This window comes from Equus asinus, chromosome 25 (assembly GCF_041296235.1).
Source record: "Equus asinus isolate D_3611 breed Donkey chromosome 25, EquAss-T2T_v2, whole genome shotgun sequence".
Lineage (NCBI taxonomy): Eukaryota > Metazoa > Chordata > Mammalia > Perissodactyla > Equidae > Equus > Equus asinus.
The window spans coordinates 48,872,255-48,889,642 of NC_091814.1; the positions used below are offsets into that span (position 1 = coordinate 48,872,255).

At 40.1% G+C, this 17,388-nt stretch overlaps 1 long non-coding RNA gene across 4 annotated transcripts in view; it reads right to left on the reverse strand.

Annotated features, from left to right (window-relative positions):
* The window catches only part of LOC106838689 (uncharacterized), a 275,810-nt gene that overhangs the window by 40,103 nt on the left and 218,319 nt on the right, over window positions 1-17,388 (reverse strand). For 3 of the 4 annotated variants that reach the window (XR_011498182.1, XR_011498184.1, XR_011498181.1), the window contains exon 4: window positions 602-908. The exons of the other annotated variant lie outside the window; for it this stretch is intronic. This is a non-coding gene — a long non-coding RNA (uncharacterized lncRNA). The remainder of the gene's footprint in view (window positions 1-601; window positions 909-17,388) is intronic. 4 annotated transcript variants of the gene reach the window in all.

The following is a 17,388-nucleotide window of genomic DNA, read 5'->3' on the forward strand; positions in this document are numbered from 1 at the left end:
TTGTTCTTACTCACCCAATATGTAGTCAAATGAAGCTATTTGGAAAATAGGGATTTTGTTTCCCCTGCCCTAGGCCCCAGGAAAGTCCTTGGAAATCTGGCCAGCTCTTGAATTTTAAATTAGGGAGCTGGCTTTCAGAGACAAATGGCAGGCCAGGCTAATAACCATCACAACAACTAATGTAAATGTGCCAGTCACATGGTCTCCCATGTGGTCTGCTCCCTGTTCTTGGGACTAAGGATAAGTGAGTTGTTCGAAATGTGCAGCAATCTTACTTGTCAACTAGTTAAAAAATTGGGGGCCAGAAGAGCTTTAAGAGACAAAAATCCTTGAGCACCAGAAGTTTAAGTATATGACTTTTCTACATACGTAGAACTCCAAACATTGGACCTTGAGAGTAAGTTCTAAATGGAAGCGGGATTAGCTAGATTGCATGGGAAAGAATTAACTTCCTGAGTTGGATTAGCTTGCAAGGGCATTAATCTCTTTCCTTGAACATTCTAATTTCAAAGAGATGTGTTGATCTTCTGCTTTCTCAAGACAGCATAGCAATGAGGGACATATGTATTTGTGGTGTGAGAAACCCTCCCTGGTAATTTACCTGATTCTTTCCAAATTGAGCACATGTCTCTGGCTTGATGGAAAAATTGACCAAGCTGGGCAGGCCTAGAAAGCCTCAATTCTGCAGAATATGTCCAGTAAGTGGTGAGTCTGGATGCTTTCTTATGGGGGTAGACATTCCAACACTCATTTTAGTAAAGCCAGTCCCAGGGTCAGATGGAGGAGCATTCCAAAGTGAAACATCTTCTGGCATGCAACAGGGAGCAATGGGAAGTTCGTATTCATGGCTCTTGATTCCTAGCAGTTATGAGCATACACATGCTTTGCCAGCATACACAATTAGCCTTCTGGAGGGAAAACAAAAAAAAAGAATGAAAGAATATAAAAAAGGAATTTTAGGGCCTACCACTTAATCCCCATTAAGTGTACTTAATTTTTCTTAGGTTCTGGAAGCAGAGATTAAGTAACATTCAAATATACTTTTATAACTTTTCCAAGTTATAAAATTTTCCAAGTTTTTCTCAAGAATATTGCTGACTGGCTTATTTTACCTCACTAATTTTTCAGGGCTCCTTAGGATTTCTAAATTTTAGGGTAAGCACTCTTTCACAACGTTATATTAACAAGTTGAATTAATAGAAAATACTATAAAACACATGACTGCAACATGCAGTTTGTGTAAAACCGGACACACACATGGAAAGTTCCTTCGTAGCCCTAGCCTATAAAACTTATTTACTTTTGACATAAGTCAGAGTTGGAGATGTGTGTGTCTTTGTAATTTAGGCCTCACAGTTTACCTCTTTGGGACTCCACAGAACTTGTTCAATTTAGTCCTCACCACAAAACTATCGTTTCTACTTAGTGCCAGAAGGATTCCCAGAGACTGAAACTTCGGCTGGCAGGCTCACTGTGCTGATCTAAAACAACGTCTCAGTCTGGGGCTGTGGGTTGGCTACTTGTCTTTTTGTTTGTTGGTTTTTCTTTTTCGCATGAAGAAATTTCCTTTATTAATTTTTTTCTTTTTACCTTATATTTTAGTTGAAAAAATTTCAAATATACCAGGAAGATGAGAGACTGGTTTAGTAAACACTGTTTTACATACAATCTAGATACAACAACGGTTCACATTTTGGAATATTTGCTTATCTGTTTGTTTCTCTCTCTCTTTCCTGAATCCATTTGAAAGTAAATTCGTCATGACACTTTATCCTAAATTATTCTGCTGGTATTTCCCCCGAATAAGAACATTCTTCTACATAAACAATAGCATGAGCACACCCAAAACATTAACTGTTATTCCCTAGTATCATCTTATATCTGATCAATATTCAAATTTCCCCAGTTGTCTCTAAAATGCCTTTTGACTAGAACTCGATTTCTTTAAATTTGGGGAAGTCCCGTAGCATTTATTTTGCTTTTCTTTGTATGAAGTTGATTTTTAGATGGGACTGGCTAAGCTGACTTGCAGAACATCCTACATTCTAGATCCGTCTGTGTGTTTCCTTGTGGTGATGTTTTAACTTGTTGCTCTAATCCTGTATTTCCTGTAAACTGAAAGTTAGGACTATATAACCCTGAGGTCTCATGTCACTCTGTTTCATTAAAACAACTGGAGAAGAACTTAGTTAGTTTTACTAAATATCTTTTTCTCCTCTCTCTCTTCCTTTACCTTTCTTACTAAGTCACTTTCTAGGCTCATTGGTCTTCTCCAGGTCTCTCCTGACTTTCAGTTCTGCAGCCCTGTGTTAAAGCCATATTACCCTTATTTTCAGGGCTGCTTTGACATTGGAGAGAAAATGTACTCTAGGAGCTTTATTTTCATTAACTATTCGTTGATTTTAATGTCCAAAGCTTAAAACATTGTCTTTGTAATATATTAGTGGCTTCCATGAAGACAGTTTTTATGGTCCTAGAGTTTGAAATTACGTCAAGTCCCTTTAGTCCAGCCTCATTTACATATCAATCAATTAATTAATTCAATAGGCCTGTGTTCCAGGTACACTGATAGTCAAGAGGGATAGAAAATGATTAAGAGAAAGTTCCTGCCCTTGTTAAACTCAAAGTTGAATTGGGAAACAGACGTGTTAATAATTATCATTTCATTCATGAAAAGTTTCCTTACTTTCTCATTTTGCATTCAAAAAAAGACTTTCTCCATGTTCCTACAGCATTCTATACACATGCCCAGCATTGAGTTTGTCTTACAGCTTTGTGATTATTCAGTACGTTTTGCTTTTCTCTACTAGACTGAGAGTTCCTTGAGTTTTTTGAGGTGTTTTTTTACCTCAGTGTCTCTAGCTCCTAGCATTGGTTCCTGAAATAATGATAGATATTTGATAGTAAATGTCCAATAAATGCCTGATAAATGAAGTGTTATGTGTTAAGTGTTCTTAGAGAAAAATGTGTTAGCCATAATTATAGAGATATGAACAAAGTGGTGTAGAAATATTGAGAGGGCAACTTTTGAATTGGAGTTCTAAAAAGATGAATAGATAAAGACAAAGGGAAGGATATCACCGGAGAGCGAACTGCATGTAAAGTGGCCCATGGTTTCCAGAGAACAAAATGACATTGTAAAGAGCAAAATATAAGGGACAGGTTATCAGGGGGAGAATGTAGAAAGGTGGGTTGGGATTAGATTTTGAAGAGTCTTGACTGCCAAGCTAAAACTGTTTGAATTCTATCCCATAGGCAGTAGAGGGAAAACAGAAGCTTTTTAAGATAAGGAATGACATGATCACTTTTATTTTTTCAGCACAATTATTCTAGTATAGGGCTGAAATGGAGGAAACTGCTGTCAAGGAAGAGAAATGAAGAAGAAAAAAGAAATGGAGAGAGATACAGTGAATTGTCCCACCTCACAGGGCTAGCCAGTCATCATACCGTTACTACAAACTGGAGCAGGGCAAGGCTATTGAGTTTAAGGTTGTAGGATATGGGCAAAAGTGTTGTTCAGAGGAGGGTGAGGTAAGAGAAACCAGAGTTAGCTAGAATGAAACCATGGATCAGGGAGGAATTAGGCTGGGTCATAAAAATATCCAAGGATTGTTAGATAGGCTGACAGGAAAAGAAGGCGTTCTAAGCAGAGGTGAAACAGTGAACGGCACAGACAAATTGCTGGGTGGGTGCTGGTGGTGATGTAGGGCCAGGAGGAAACAGGGCTGCAGAGATAATCAGGGGCTAGTTGGTATATGGCTCTTAAGTTAACAACGTTCAAAAAACATGCATAGCTTTGAATTTTTACCCTCTACGGCTCTATTTTGGCTATCATAAGTGGTTTATTTATTAGTCATCTAGCTGGATACATGAAGGGTTAGTTAGTTAGTCAGTTAGTTGGTTACTTTAGAGCCACATACCTTATAAAGGACTGTTTCCTGGCTATGGGTTTTCCACTGGTGAGTGGTGGGTAGGCCCCTTCTTCTGGAAACAACTAGACTGAACTATCCTAGGCTTTCTCATCAACACTTACCACAGAGGAAACTATAGTTGAAACTCATTGATAGGTTGATAGAGTCAATGAATAAAGCGTGCTAAGACAGGACTCTGAGAATCCAAGCACGTCCTAAAGAGGTGCCCACACACCTCCATTCATGCAGTGCCTTACACCGTGTCTGCCAATCCCCACCCAGAGGAAGAGGTGTGGCTGAGAGGAATTTTGCCCTCAGGTTTGCTTCCCATAGATTCTCATACACCTCTTTGGGTGCTGGCAGCAAACAGAAATTTGCCAATGTCCTTTTTACATTGCCTGGTCCAGGGACTGGGGAAAAGGAAAGCTGACATGCAAGGCTTCTCCCTGAGGGCCTCAATCCAACCAGCAGCTTTCTGCTGAGACTAAAAGCATTACAGAGCCCAGCTTCTACTTACCCACTGTTTCTGTTTGTTTGTTTCAGTTCTCTCCTTTCTCTCTCTATGACCTACTGTGTCAGAGGGGGCCTTGGAAGCATGAGTGGTCCAAGTAACTAAAAAGTGAGGGACCGTGGTAAACCCCTCTACTTCCCCCCATTCCATTCATCCAATGAATCATTCATTCATTCATTCCTCCGTGTGTTCAACAAATATTTAGGGAGCCCCTACTATGTGCCAGGCACTGTTCTAGGCTTTAGAGATACATCAGTGAACAAACCATATGCACTTCTCTGTCATCCTGTAACTTAACTTCAAGCGAAGATAGACTGATCCTAAATAATGAATACATTGGTAAGTAAAGTATAGAATAGGTTAGAAGACAATAAGTACTATGGAGAAAAAAAAAATACAACAAGGACCAAGGGATTGAGAGTGCAGGGGGTGATAGAAAGGAGGTAAGAGCTGCAATTCAAAGAAACGGTGGTCAAGGAGGCATTGGGAAGACAGCTTTTGTGCTCCTTAAAGGTGGTGCCTCCTTGTAGCAAAGTGTTGCTTCCTCTATTCAAGAAAGTTCTTCAGTCGGTGCTATTCTCAACTTTTCCAGGCCACCAGGGAGTGTTTTTTACTATGGAAGTTCCTTTCCTCAAAAAGACCAACAGCTGGTACAAACCAAGCCCTTCACCTTGACCCCAAAGACTTGGGTTGCTTTTAAATCTTTGTACCTCCTCTTATGAAGAATCTACAAAGGAATCCTGAGAATATCATTCTCTCCAGTCTCTCACTTCTTTTCATGACTCTCCCCTTCCTACAGTCTGTATTCACAGCTCAACAGCCACAATTATCTGCAGAATTCAGGAGAACTCTCTGAATTTTCTGGAAAATTGAGGAAAGATTGTGCATAGCTCACTGTTTTTGAGTAGGTACTCTATTCAGGCACCATTTTTAGCTTTCCCATGTAGTAAGACTCCCAGCAACCTTAGAGGAAGTGCTGATATTATCCAGTTTTACAGAGAAGAAAATTAAGATTTAAAAAACTTAACTTGTCTGTGGTGCTAGTATGTTTAGAGTGAGGATTTGAACCCAGTGGTTTGCTCTAGAGACCACACAACGTCCAGGAGTCACTTCGGTATTCACATCAGGCCACTGCTAAGCCAAGTTAAAACTTTATCTTTTTGCAAGATTATAAGTGCCTGACCCAAAGTATCTTAAATCATGCCTTTCTGTAATACAATATAATATATATATATATTTTTATTGGTACCTGAGCTAACATCTGTTGCCAATCATTTTATTCTTCTCCTCCCCAAAGCCCTCCGAGTAGGTAGTTGTATATTTTAGTTGTAGGTCCTTCTGGTTGTGGTATGTGGGACGTTGCCTCAGCATGGCCTGATGAGTGGTGGTGGGTCTGTGCCCAGGATCCGAACCATCAAAACCCTGGGCCCCTGAAGTGGAGCAGTGAATTTAACCCCTTGGGCACGGGGTCGGCCCTTCATATAATATTTGATATTACTTTTCTATCCAGTCCCTCCCTCTCCCCCAAAGAAAGAAAATTTAACAATAAACAATAAATTAAGATCCAAAAAAACTTAGAACATGGTCTTATAACTTAGCCCACTTTAAAGATGGAAAGAAGGGAGGACAAATAGAGCCCCCAAAAAACAATAGTTTCTGGAGTCCCACAGGTCATCACCACAAAAAAAGTTGCATACTCTTATTTCACTGATGGTATATCTAACTTATTCAAACTGCTTTTGACAAGCATTTACTAAAATGCCAGACTAAAATGCCAGACACCGAGTTGTGGGCACTGATATAACCCACATTTCTCCATGTCAATAGTGTTAACAATATTAATAGTAATAACCCAAATTTCACTAGGTTTTGCTGCCACATACTCACAGAGGTTTTCAGTCCTGATGAATAAAAGACTTGATTAAGAAAAGTGTTTGCTGGGGGCCGGCCCCATGACTGAGTGGTTAAGTTTGCGAGCTCCGCTTTGGCAGCCCAGGGTTTCGCCAGTTCAGATCCTGGGCTCGGACATGGCACTGCTCATCAGGCCATGCTGAGGTGGCATCCCACATAGCACAACCAGAGGCACTCACACCTAGAATATGCAACTATCTACCGGGGGGCTTTGGGGAGAAGAAGAAAAAAGAAGATTGGCAACAGCTGTTAGCTCAGGTGCTAATCTTTAAAAAAAGTGTTTGCTTTTTTATTTTCTTTAACAATATAAATTTTTTTAAAAACAAAGTTTTGGGAGGTAAAACCTTTAAAGAGCAAAGGAAAGCCAAAATTGGAGTTTATTTTGGTGGAATGAATAGCTATTTCCTTCTGGGAGCAACTCACCGTAAATTCCAGAGACCCATGTAATTAATTTATATTGATTACAACCCCACTTATCTGTGTATCTTCATAATCATTTAAATGAGGTACACACCTAGTGTGAAATCAGTGCTCAGAGGGACTTCCCCTGAAGGGAGTATATACTCTCCTATTGTCTTTTTTTGGGGGGGGGAAGATTAATCCTGACCTAACATCTGCTGCCAGTCCTCCTCTTTTTGCTGAGGAAGACTGGCCCTGAGCTAGCATCTGTGCCCATCCTCCTCTACTTTATATGTACGATGCCTACCACAGCATGGCTTGCCAAACATTACCAAGTCCGCACCCGGGATCCGAACAGGCAAATCCCGGGCCACAGAAGTGGAACATGCGCACTTTGCTGCGCCGCCAGGCCGGCCCTATTGTCTTAAGTGAGTTAGTAAGCGCAAGAATTAGAGGATGATATGCCCAAAGTTCAAGACACTCCTGTTTATCCAAGTGGGAATGATATTAGGTGCTTGCTCTTTTTATTTCAGGGAATGCTTAGATTCATACACATCTGGAAGGAAATTGTATAATTCTCTTTAATTTCTTTTCAACCATAACAATTTCCCCAATCTGCCCTGAAGATTATGGAAACTGAAAGTCAACAGTAGGCTGTGTTGATGCCCACAGGCGCTCTGGAGATTTGGCAAATGAAACTTGTCATCATTGTTGCAATCAAAGGAGAGTCAGGAAGATGTAAATCATTAATTTTGAAGAAAGAAAGAGACTGTGGGATTTATCTTGCTTGAGAAGAACCAGATTTACTGAGGCATGGTTTCGTGTATGCCCATTTTAATTGAATTAAAAAAGCCTGATGGATTTTTCTATAAAAAGCATTTACTTAGGGTATTCCCTTGGCAAGGTCATGTTCCAAAGAGCCCAAGGGAAGTGGACCCAAGAGAAATGGTTTGAACATATGTTGTAGAAGGGCAAGCTGCAGGAGAGAGAGAGAGAGAGAGTCAAGGCTGGGAGAGTGAATTTAGATGGAGCTGTGTGGAGGCTACAGAGGAAAATCTGCTGCTTTGAGGGAAGTAACAGTCAGGGCAGGGAAGTTGGAGCAGGTTTACATGCATTCCCTTTGCCCTGATGGTTCATACCCATGTATTCTCCAGATCTGCCAGGTTGTCTCCCAGCAGAGGAGCACAGAGAAAGCTTCACCCCAGGAAGAGCGGAAACTGACTCCTAACCAGTTCCCTATCTTCACTATGGCTTTTGGTATTTCCCACTTCATCTGGAGATGCCTGACCGGATTTGAATTCAGCTGAAACTAATTTCCCCCAACCTGACACTTAGGCACATACCCTCTTAGGTATTCTAAACCTTCAAGTATTTAAACAACTTTTTTCTCTGACTGAGCCAAAGCAGTATTCCTAACTTCATGTTTCAGTTCTACAACATTCCTCAAATTCCATTCTGCTGATTGCTTATAACCACAAGTATTCTCCTTGGTATGCTTATTTTAATGTCTAGAAGATGATCTGTGCACTCATACCGTGGTTTCCACTGGCAGAAAATCATGGAATGAAGCTCAGAGAAGGAAAACACTTGAAAGATGTCTGGTCCTTGGTTCAGCTGTTGTTGCTAGACAAGTTAACACCCAGCCCAATCTAAGCAGATGTCTGTTTAAAATGAGGGACAGAAAATGATGCCAGCTAGACTGTTGAAATTTATATTTCAATTTTCTTTATATATTTTTTCTCGCTTTATTTTGTTTTGTTTTGATAAGGAGACGTCTGGAAATAAATATCCTTGCATTTATTGCCAGGTACTTTGTTCACTAACAAAGTACATCTGGCAGCACTTCCCTCGTGTTGCTGCTTCTTCCTGCTCCTGCTCTCCATCAACCAAGGTAACCATCTCCTCACCTGGGCTTGAACGAATGAGTGCCTAAACAAGTCACCAGGCACTCTCTTCACCTTCTTCCGTCACAGGGCTTGGCTCAGCACATCATCCTCCTCATAACTCTTCTAATACCCGGGAAGGGCAAGAGTCAAAACTCAAGTGTCGCTTCCTAGAGGTTTCCAATTCCTCTTTTATAAGTTGGTCTTTGACCTAGATATGGCTGTACATTAAAAGCAGTGCATGTTTACATATCCTATAGTTTTAAATTAGCTTTATGAAACTGAGGAACAAGTATAAACTTATTTAAAATTAAAATTGAGACTCAGATCCTCTTCTTTGTTTTTCAATTTTCTTTATATATTTTTTCTTGCTTTGTTTTGTTTTGTTTTCACATGGAAACGTCTGGAAATAAATACCCTTGCATTTATGGCCTATGACAGCAGAAATGGACACAAAAGGCTTATATATAGCCTAACATGGATTTAAATAATGTTCCTCTTATGTAAATTCAAATCAATACAGTACCTCTGCATGCCATGTGAAGAGGATGAAAACTGACTTTTACTTATAAGATTTTGTTTTTTAATCAGGCTAGTGCTTTAATTAGATGTTATCATTGACTCAATTAATCTTGAATTGAAATTAATTAGCTTGAAATTAACTTAGCCAAAGGAATATTTCATTCAGAGACCAACTCCCCTTTAAATGGATGTATAATTCTAGTTTTACAAATTTGTAGCAAGACCTCTGCTTGAAACTTAGCAGACTAGGAAGTCTATTAAAAAGTGTTTGTTGACTGACTGATTGTTCACCATGTATAAAAGAATAAGTTTTACCCTCCCAATTTCCATAATAATTACTTGAGATTAAGAACCAAGTTTCCATAATGTTTTAGTTCCCATTTTTCTCCCTTTTCTTTTACCCAACCTGTTCTCAGTCCCAGAACTGTATAGAGGTTTATCTAGTGGCATTTAAAAAATTAGCCTCTTTACTAATAAGCTTCTATTCCATAATAAGTGTAACTTGTGTCACTTTCTTATATCATAAACTCCTCCTAATGTTTGTAGAAGCTCTTAAAATTCTAAGAAAGATGCAAGGATTGAATCAATATATTATCTTTTATCAAGTTGATCATAATCCATTTTATTTAAATGGGGAACCTATAAAATGGTGACATTTGGCCTCTGATATAGCTTGACAGTGACTCTTGAAAACCTCAGACTCTGAGGAAATATTAACCAATAAAACACATGCGATCAACTTTAGATCAACTCGTCAAAAGAAAATAACTTGTCAAAAGAGCTGTATTTCCTTTCCTTTCTTACTCTAAGAAGAACAATAAAAAAACCTCTGGTTCTTTTTCCAGTCTGAAAGAAAGCTACATGCAAATAAAAATACTGACATATGGAGTGTAGGTAGAGTAAATAATGTAAATGGTGGGCTACCATGTGATGGTGCAGATTTGAGCAATTTAAATGTAGTGCAAAATTATGGTGTTCCCATATCTGCTGCTACACCTACTCAACCAAGCCTGGGTCAAGGCTCTAGGTCACCTTTGTTCCTGCACCAGGGGTCTGGGCACCATCGGAGAGAATCACCCCAACCTGTGGATTAGGGTCGCTGTCATGCTAGTTGTTTACAATATCAGTGAGAGAGTTAACACCAGATACTGACTCTTATTCGTCCTGGATCTGGTATCCTTACACACTATCTCAAAGCTCCATTTCTCTGCAGCCCATCTCAGCAGATTCTTTGATACTTACTTCTCTGAGAAATTTGAGGTAATCAGGCATGAAATATCTGAACTTCCTGTCTCTTTACCTACATAATTGTCTGCATTCATACTTTTGGTCCTCCTCCTTTTCTTCATTTGTAGAGCAAAATGAATTGCCCTTTCTCTGATTCAAAGCAAACACTCTGTCCTTTGGATCCCAGCTCCTCCTGTCTGCTGCAGGACCCAGCTCCATCAATCACTGTCTCTCTCCTCCATCTGCAGCCTGCTGTCTCCATTGGCTCCTTTCCTTCAGTGTATATCCGTGCTTATACAGAACTTCTCCCCTCTATTTACCTCATGATTTATTTTCTTCTCAGCCACTCCTTTACCCGCTCTTTGAACCTCCTCTTACTATAATCTAACTGCTACCCCAACAAATCCACGGAAACAGCTCTTGTTAAGCATATCAGTATCCAATTCTAATGGACACTTCACATTGACTTTATCTTAGTAGAACTTTGACAATTCATTACCACTACCTTCTTAAAATGCCTTAGCCTTGATTTTTGTAGTACAATATTCTGTTGATTTTTCTGTTATTTCAGTCTCAATGTTAGCTTTCTTGTCCACATATAGTTCAAAAGTTGGTGTTTCCCTGGGATCTATCCTCATGCCATTTTTCTCATTCTACATTTCTCCTTGAATGATCTCCTCCACTTCCATGATGTTAACTGTTACTGAGAGGCTGATGTAGTTAATGTAGATATTTTCCCCCTTCTTTAGTAAAGTACAGTTTGTGCTGGCAGTGTTAAAACGTCACCTTGTGTCTAATCTTGGGTGCAAAGATATACAGTAGGCAGTTTCCTGTCCTGGAGAAGGTGTCATGCCACTTTTTATTGACTTACTGAAGCTATGCAGTCTCATGGGATGCAGAGATCTGGGTAGAAGATGAGACAACCTATCTAAAGACCCCTGAGGATCCTTCCACGTGAGAAAGAGTGAACAACTCCAACCCCTATTCCTGAGATTTTGAGTTAGGAAGATCTACTGGAGTGAGCCAGAATGGTGCCCTATCCAGGCCTTGTGGCAAAGAAGAGTGACAAGACCGTTAAAAAGTTGCCGTGAACAGAAATAGAGAAGATTCAGTGGGTTAGTCCTGGTGCTGCAGCAGACAAGAGAAAGGGAAAAGGCAGTTGTCTGTCCTTGAAATAACCAATATGGCAGCCCCTAGAATATGACCTGAACCATTCTCTTTTTCTTACAGAACTTTTATATTCTGTAAGACACCAAGTCTTTCTGATTTCAACCTCCAAATAGCTCCTGTATTTTTCCTTGCTTTCAATCTCACTGTCATTGATTTGAGTCAATCTCTCATTATTTCTTACCTGGACAATTACAATAGACTCTTTACTGGGTTTCTACCCCAAAGTCTTACCCATCTATCAGAGTCATCTGCCTAAAAATGCAAACATGATCATATCACTTATCTGCTTAAGAGTATTTGATGGTTTCCACTATCTACAGGCTAAAGCCCAAACTCTTTCACATGCCCCAAATGGACTCCATCTTCTGGATCCTGCCTGTCTTTTCAGCCTCAATTTTTTCACTTACCACCTTATACTTTATGATGCAGGAAAAAACAAATTCTTTGTAATTATGCCTAATCCCATGCTGTTTCTTGCTTCCATTGCTTTGTTCATGCTGTTCACTAAGTCTAGAATGCTCTTTACCTTTTATCTCACTCTTAATTGTCTTTCAAGACTCAGTTTGGGAAACATCAGTTCTGTCACCTTCGTGATCCATTTTCTGTGTAACTAGTGTGTTTATCTTAGTAGTTACTGTTGCCAGACACGCCCCCCCCCCCCCCCCCCCCCCCCCCCCCCCGCCAATCAAACTGTTAGTCCGTGCTTTTCAGGAATTCTCAATGTCATAGCTTGGAAGTCCCATCCCGACAGTTATCATAGACGAGTGGGCAAGACAAGTGGTAACTTTTGGGGAAGATTGGGAAATAATATAAAAATATTTTAGGAGCCTGAGGAAGTAAAGCAGGCCTTAGTTTATTTTCCCCCTGATCTTGCTCACTTCTGTTTTATTCATCTCTCCCTGGCAAGATATGTAGCTTCTGATAATAATTTTTTCTGTAGATTCTCTACTCATTCCACTAAATGGAATGAGTCTAATTATGTGCTTGTGGGGTGTTTTCCTCTGTTTGTGCTTCTTCTAATTGCCACTCCTCAAAGTCAGTAGAAAAAGCTTCATGGGATGGTTGGGTACAAATAGCGTTATATAGTTGTTAAAAGCACTTTTTTCGAATTAGACTAACAAACTCAACTTCAAACACTCGTTCTGCCACGTACTGTGTAACTTTGGAAATTTACGGACTCTCTTTAAGACTTGATTTCCCACCTCTAAAATGGAAATAATAATACCTACCACAGTGGGTTATTGTGAGGACTAAGTGAGCTAAAACATACAAAGCACATGTTTCAGTGCTCCATAAAGGTTAATACTTTTTGGAGGATGAAGAGAATTGTGACAGGTAGGGGGAACTGCAGGTGAGGAGGAAAGCAATTCTGGGATATAGAATACACTTTTGATCAGAGTGAACCTAATGGTTTGCCTTTCACTGCAAGGAAGCAGGAGTGCCTTTGGGTAACAGCTGCATGAACAGAGCCTCTTCCACTCTCTCAAGTGGGAAGGAGCGGAAATGAATCATGCCACCTGGGGAAGAGTGAAGCTGGTGTGGGAGGGGAAACTGTGTAGGAAGCTTCTCTAAATTTTGCCGTGACTCCCTGTTTCTCTGCCTTTGTCCAGGTCTTACCCTAGGATTATGACAACAACAGCATATCTGTGGGCCCTTTAGAAAAAGCTTTGGAATGGTTACAAGGCTGGCTCACTTGACAACCAAGCCTATGTCTGTTGACAGTGCTCATCCTCTCAGTGTGGCTGGATCAATGACTGATGCTGGTCAGCTGATCAGGACTCAAGCTTGGCACAGAGCAGGCCTTGCACACAAATGTAAAATGAGAGGAATTTGTCTCTGTTGAACCTCTGGCTTCCCAAGCTTTTCACCTGATCCTCAACCTCTTGGTCTCTTCAGTCCTAAGACTCTCCTCTACCAACAAGGCAGGTTCTATACAGCCCTGAGGAGAATGGGGAGGATATCTGTTAGTAATGTGGCAGGTAGGGGATTAAGTTCAAATATTAGCATTTAACCAAATCTCTCCTATCAAACTATGAGAGTTCACCTTTTCTCTGATGGGATTTCTAAAAGTGGATGTTTCAATTCCAACCCAGAGGAACTTCAATACTCTTAAACAAAAGGATTCTCATCATAGCAGGAATACTATAGACTTCCTCAGAGATGGTCCCAGCTTGGGGCACCATTTCTCTGTCAAATAGCCACTTCACAGCATCCACTTCTGAACAGTGCTACCCAGACCACCATGAGTTCAACATCTGTCCTTGGGAGGAAGATCCAGAAAGCGAGTTTAGAGAATATTCTTTTAATAATGGAGTGATCTATGTCCCTATAGTCCCTATGATTATTGTGATGAATCTTACTTTTTTGTGTGTGGTTTAGGTGAATTTTATAATTTCCATTAACCTGGAAGTCTGTCACTCAAAACAGTCCCTGTTCTTTATTCACCAATAAGTCAACCATGTGAATAATTACTCCTCTTATTCCTGGAAAGTAAGAAGAGGGATGTGAAGTCATCTCAAGGCATGTCTTAAGAAAACATGGCAAGTCCTGGGGTTGACACTGGAGGGTGTCCAAACGTTAGCATAGACTACTAGGAGTATCCACATCATCCACATATCCTCTGTTGAGATTCACTATGATAGATCCAAACCTTTTTTTTAAGAAAAAAAAATTATAGATAGAGGTGAAATCTGCTGTGCAGTCCTCTCCAATGGTAATCACAATCATGATATAGATTGATAGGATTTTATCATTTCTGAGCAAATTCTTCTATTTACCAACAATAGTAATAGCAATAATAACTAACACGTGCAGTACTTACAATGTGGCCAACGCTATTCTAAACACTTTCTATGTATTCACTCCTATAATCTCACCACCCTACAGGGTAGGTATCACTGTCATTCCCATTTTATTAATGAGGAAACTGAAGTTCAGAGAAGTTCAGTAATTTGCCCAAGGTCACATGATAAGTAGGAGAGCCAGAATCTCTAAAAATATATATAGTCATGTTTTATATGTTTTTAAAGTTATGCAAATGGGATCATGCTGAATGTACCTTTCATAACTTGCTTTGTAACTTATTCGGTTTTTGAGATTTATTCATGTTAATATGCATAGCTCTCATTCATTCATTTAAATTGCCACACAATATTACAGTATATGGCTTTTCCACATTACATTTATCTATTCTCTTGTTCTTGGCCCTGTAGTGGTTTTATAATTTTTCACTATCACAAAAAATGTTGTCAAGGAGAATTCTTGAATGTGTATGCTCTTGCATATGTGCAACAGTTTCTCTAGGGCAATATACCTCCAACTGAAATTGCTCAGCCGTACAGCACGTTGCTAAATTGGTGTGCCGATCTACACTCCACCAGCAATATGTGAAAGTTATTATTTGCCTCACACTCTTACCAATACTTGATACTGCCAGGCTTTTAGACTTTTTTTCCAAGCTGATGGAAGTAAAAGAATATGTTGCCATGTCTTAATTTGTATTTTCCTGATTTCTGGTAAGAATGAATGTCTTATGTTCATTGGCCGTTGAGACATATCTCCTCTGTGAAGTGCCCTTGCTTCGTCCATCTTTTGCCGGTTTTCTTCTTGAGTTTTCTCTTTTGCCCTGATTTATGGGAGTCCTTCACATACTCTGGATATAATCTTTAGTCCCCATATACTGTGCAACACATCTAATGGGTAATGCTTGTTAAGTAGGTGTTCAAATATCATTTATCTTTCTGCTGCTATTTGCCTTGAATCCGTAGGGTCTAATCTCATGCTCTTAGGGCCTGCTAACACAATTACCAGACTCTTAGATCACTCCACTGCTCCTGTACTCTAAACCCCATTAGGTCACACATATCACTTTATCTGTCTCATTTTCCTACCCCTCCCCAATTCTCAAAACCCTCCCACTGTACCCTATGCAATTCATGGTCAGGATCAGCAAAGTTCCTTATATTCTTAAACTCTTCTCTGAATATTCCTTTCATCTTCGTTTTCTAAGAGGACTCTGGCTCACCCTAAGGACACTGCTTCCCTGAAGCCCACTCAAGTGGTGGCTATCTTATGTCTTGTAGCTTTCATACCACTGGGCAAGGAAGCAGGCTATGTGTCCTCATGTCTCCCCATTGTTGCTTTCAGATTTTATTATCCCTCCTCTAAGAGCCCCTCCCTCCAACTCTGTATCTCATGTTGTGGCAGGTTTAAAATATAGTCCTAAAATTCTTTGATATTCTTTTCATTGAGAGGTAAGGTATATGTCTTTCCTTTGAATCTGGTTTCTGAGACTGCTTTACCAATAGGATTCAGTGGATGTGATGCTGTGACTGTTTCCAGATCCAGGCCTTAGGAAATTGACAACTTTCACTTCTTATCTCTTGGGATTCCGAGTTTTGGAATCCAGTCACTCCACAGTCCATAGAGCAACTCAAGTGGAAAGGAACAGAGGTTCCCAGCCTTCTGCTCCCACTGAGCTAACAGCCAGCACCAACTTGCCAGCCCTGCAACTGAGCAACCTTGGAATGGATCCTCCAGCTCCCAGTAAACAGCCTCAGCTGATGACACATGGAGCAGAGATGCAGCTTCCCCACCAAGGCCCGTCCCAATTGCAGATTCATGAGTTACATAAATGATTGTTGTTTTAAGCCGCTGGGTTTGACATAGTTTGTTATACATTTAAGCTTCCTTTTCCTCTAAAATTCTTCTGTGAGTCTATACTTTTTTTATGGCTAATTTCCTGGTTTTAAGACGAGAGCCAATCCTTATTAGGTGTTTATACACAATGGCCTGATTTCTCCAACAGATTCATCATTGTAATAAGAGCCTTTGGTAGAACTTCCCAGATTAGACAAGTAACTCTCAGCATTGAGTAAACATTTTTTCTTTTTGACTTGTATTCAGTGTGGGGCTATATGCATTCCTAAGAATTTAGTTGAATGGAACCCACAATATATCCTGGTTTCTTTGTTTTCATTGACTAAATTGACTCCTCTCTGATCTAAGTAACATTTATACTTTACACTTTGTCTAATGCTTAGAAACCTCCAGACAAAATGCTTTTCTAGTAGGTCTCTAGGAAATAGGGAAGGAAGTGAGGAAGCCCTGAATATCACCTCAAATGGAGAGAAACAGGCCTTGAGTGGAGGGGCAGTGGGCATGTTAAAAAGAGAATGGTTATTCTCCTTCTCTCCTTTTACCTACATTTTTTCCAGAAACAAATTCAGATGACCCTTTTCCTTTTTTCAATCTCTGGATAAGAAGAGAAGGAAAAGTAAATAACAGAAGGTGAGAAGAGAGAGGCTGGTGTGGGAGGGCATCCCAGAGAGCACATTTACATTTTCACTTCACTGTGAACCCAAAAAAAGGTGCACTTCCTGTGAAGTAGATAGTAGAATCCTCATTTATGGGTCTGTGAGAATTAGTGATTTATAGGACATCACATACTTTTGGCAGCAAATAGTCCGGAATCTGATAAGCCCAGGATTATTTCATTAATTCGAATATCACGCCCTTATAGTGGGGAGGATGAGAAACCTGTCACTACCAGGGCCCGGAGGAAGGTGTCCAAGAATGCAGAGGCTCACTTTCCAAAGTCCACACCCAGGTCTGCCCTCTTAGAAGTGCCTCATCTCGTGCACCAAAGTTTCCTCTTCCTTCTCCCCTTCAGACCACACTCAGTCTTCTGCCTTAACTCTTCCAGAGTTTAGAAACGGGGTTTAAAGAGGAGCTCATGGACTCCCTTAACTCCTTCAGGGAGGTGGCGATGGGGGAAAAGGGACAAGCACCTTGTCAGAAGACATGTTGTTGTCTTCTTTCCTTAGGTTCATTTGTTTTGTTTTGTTTTGTTCTT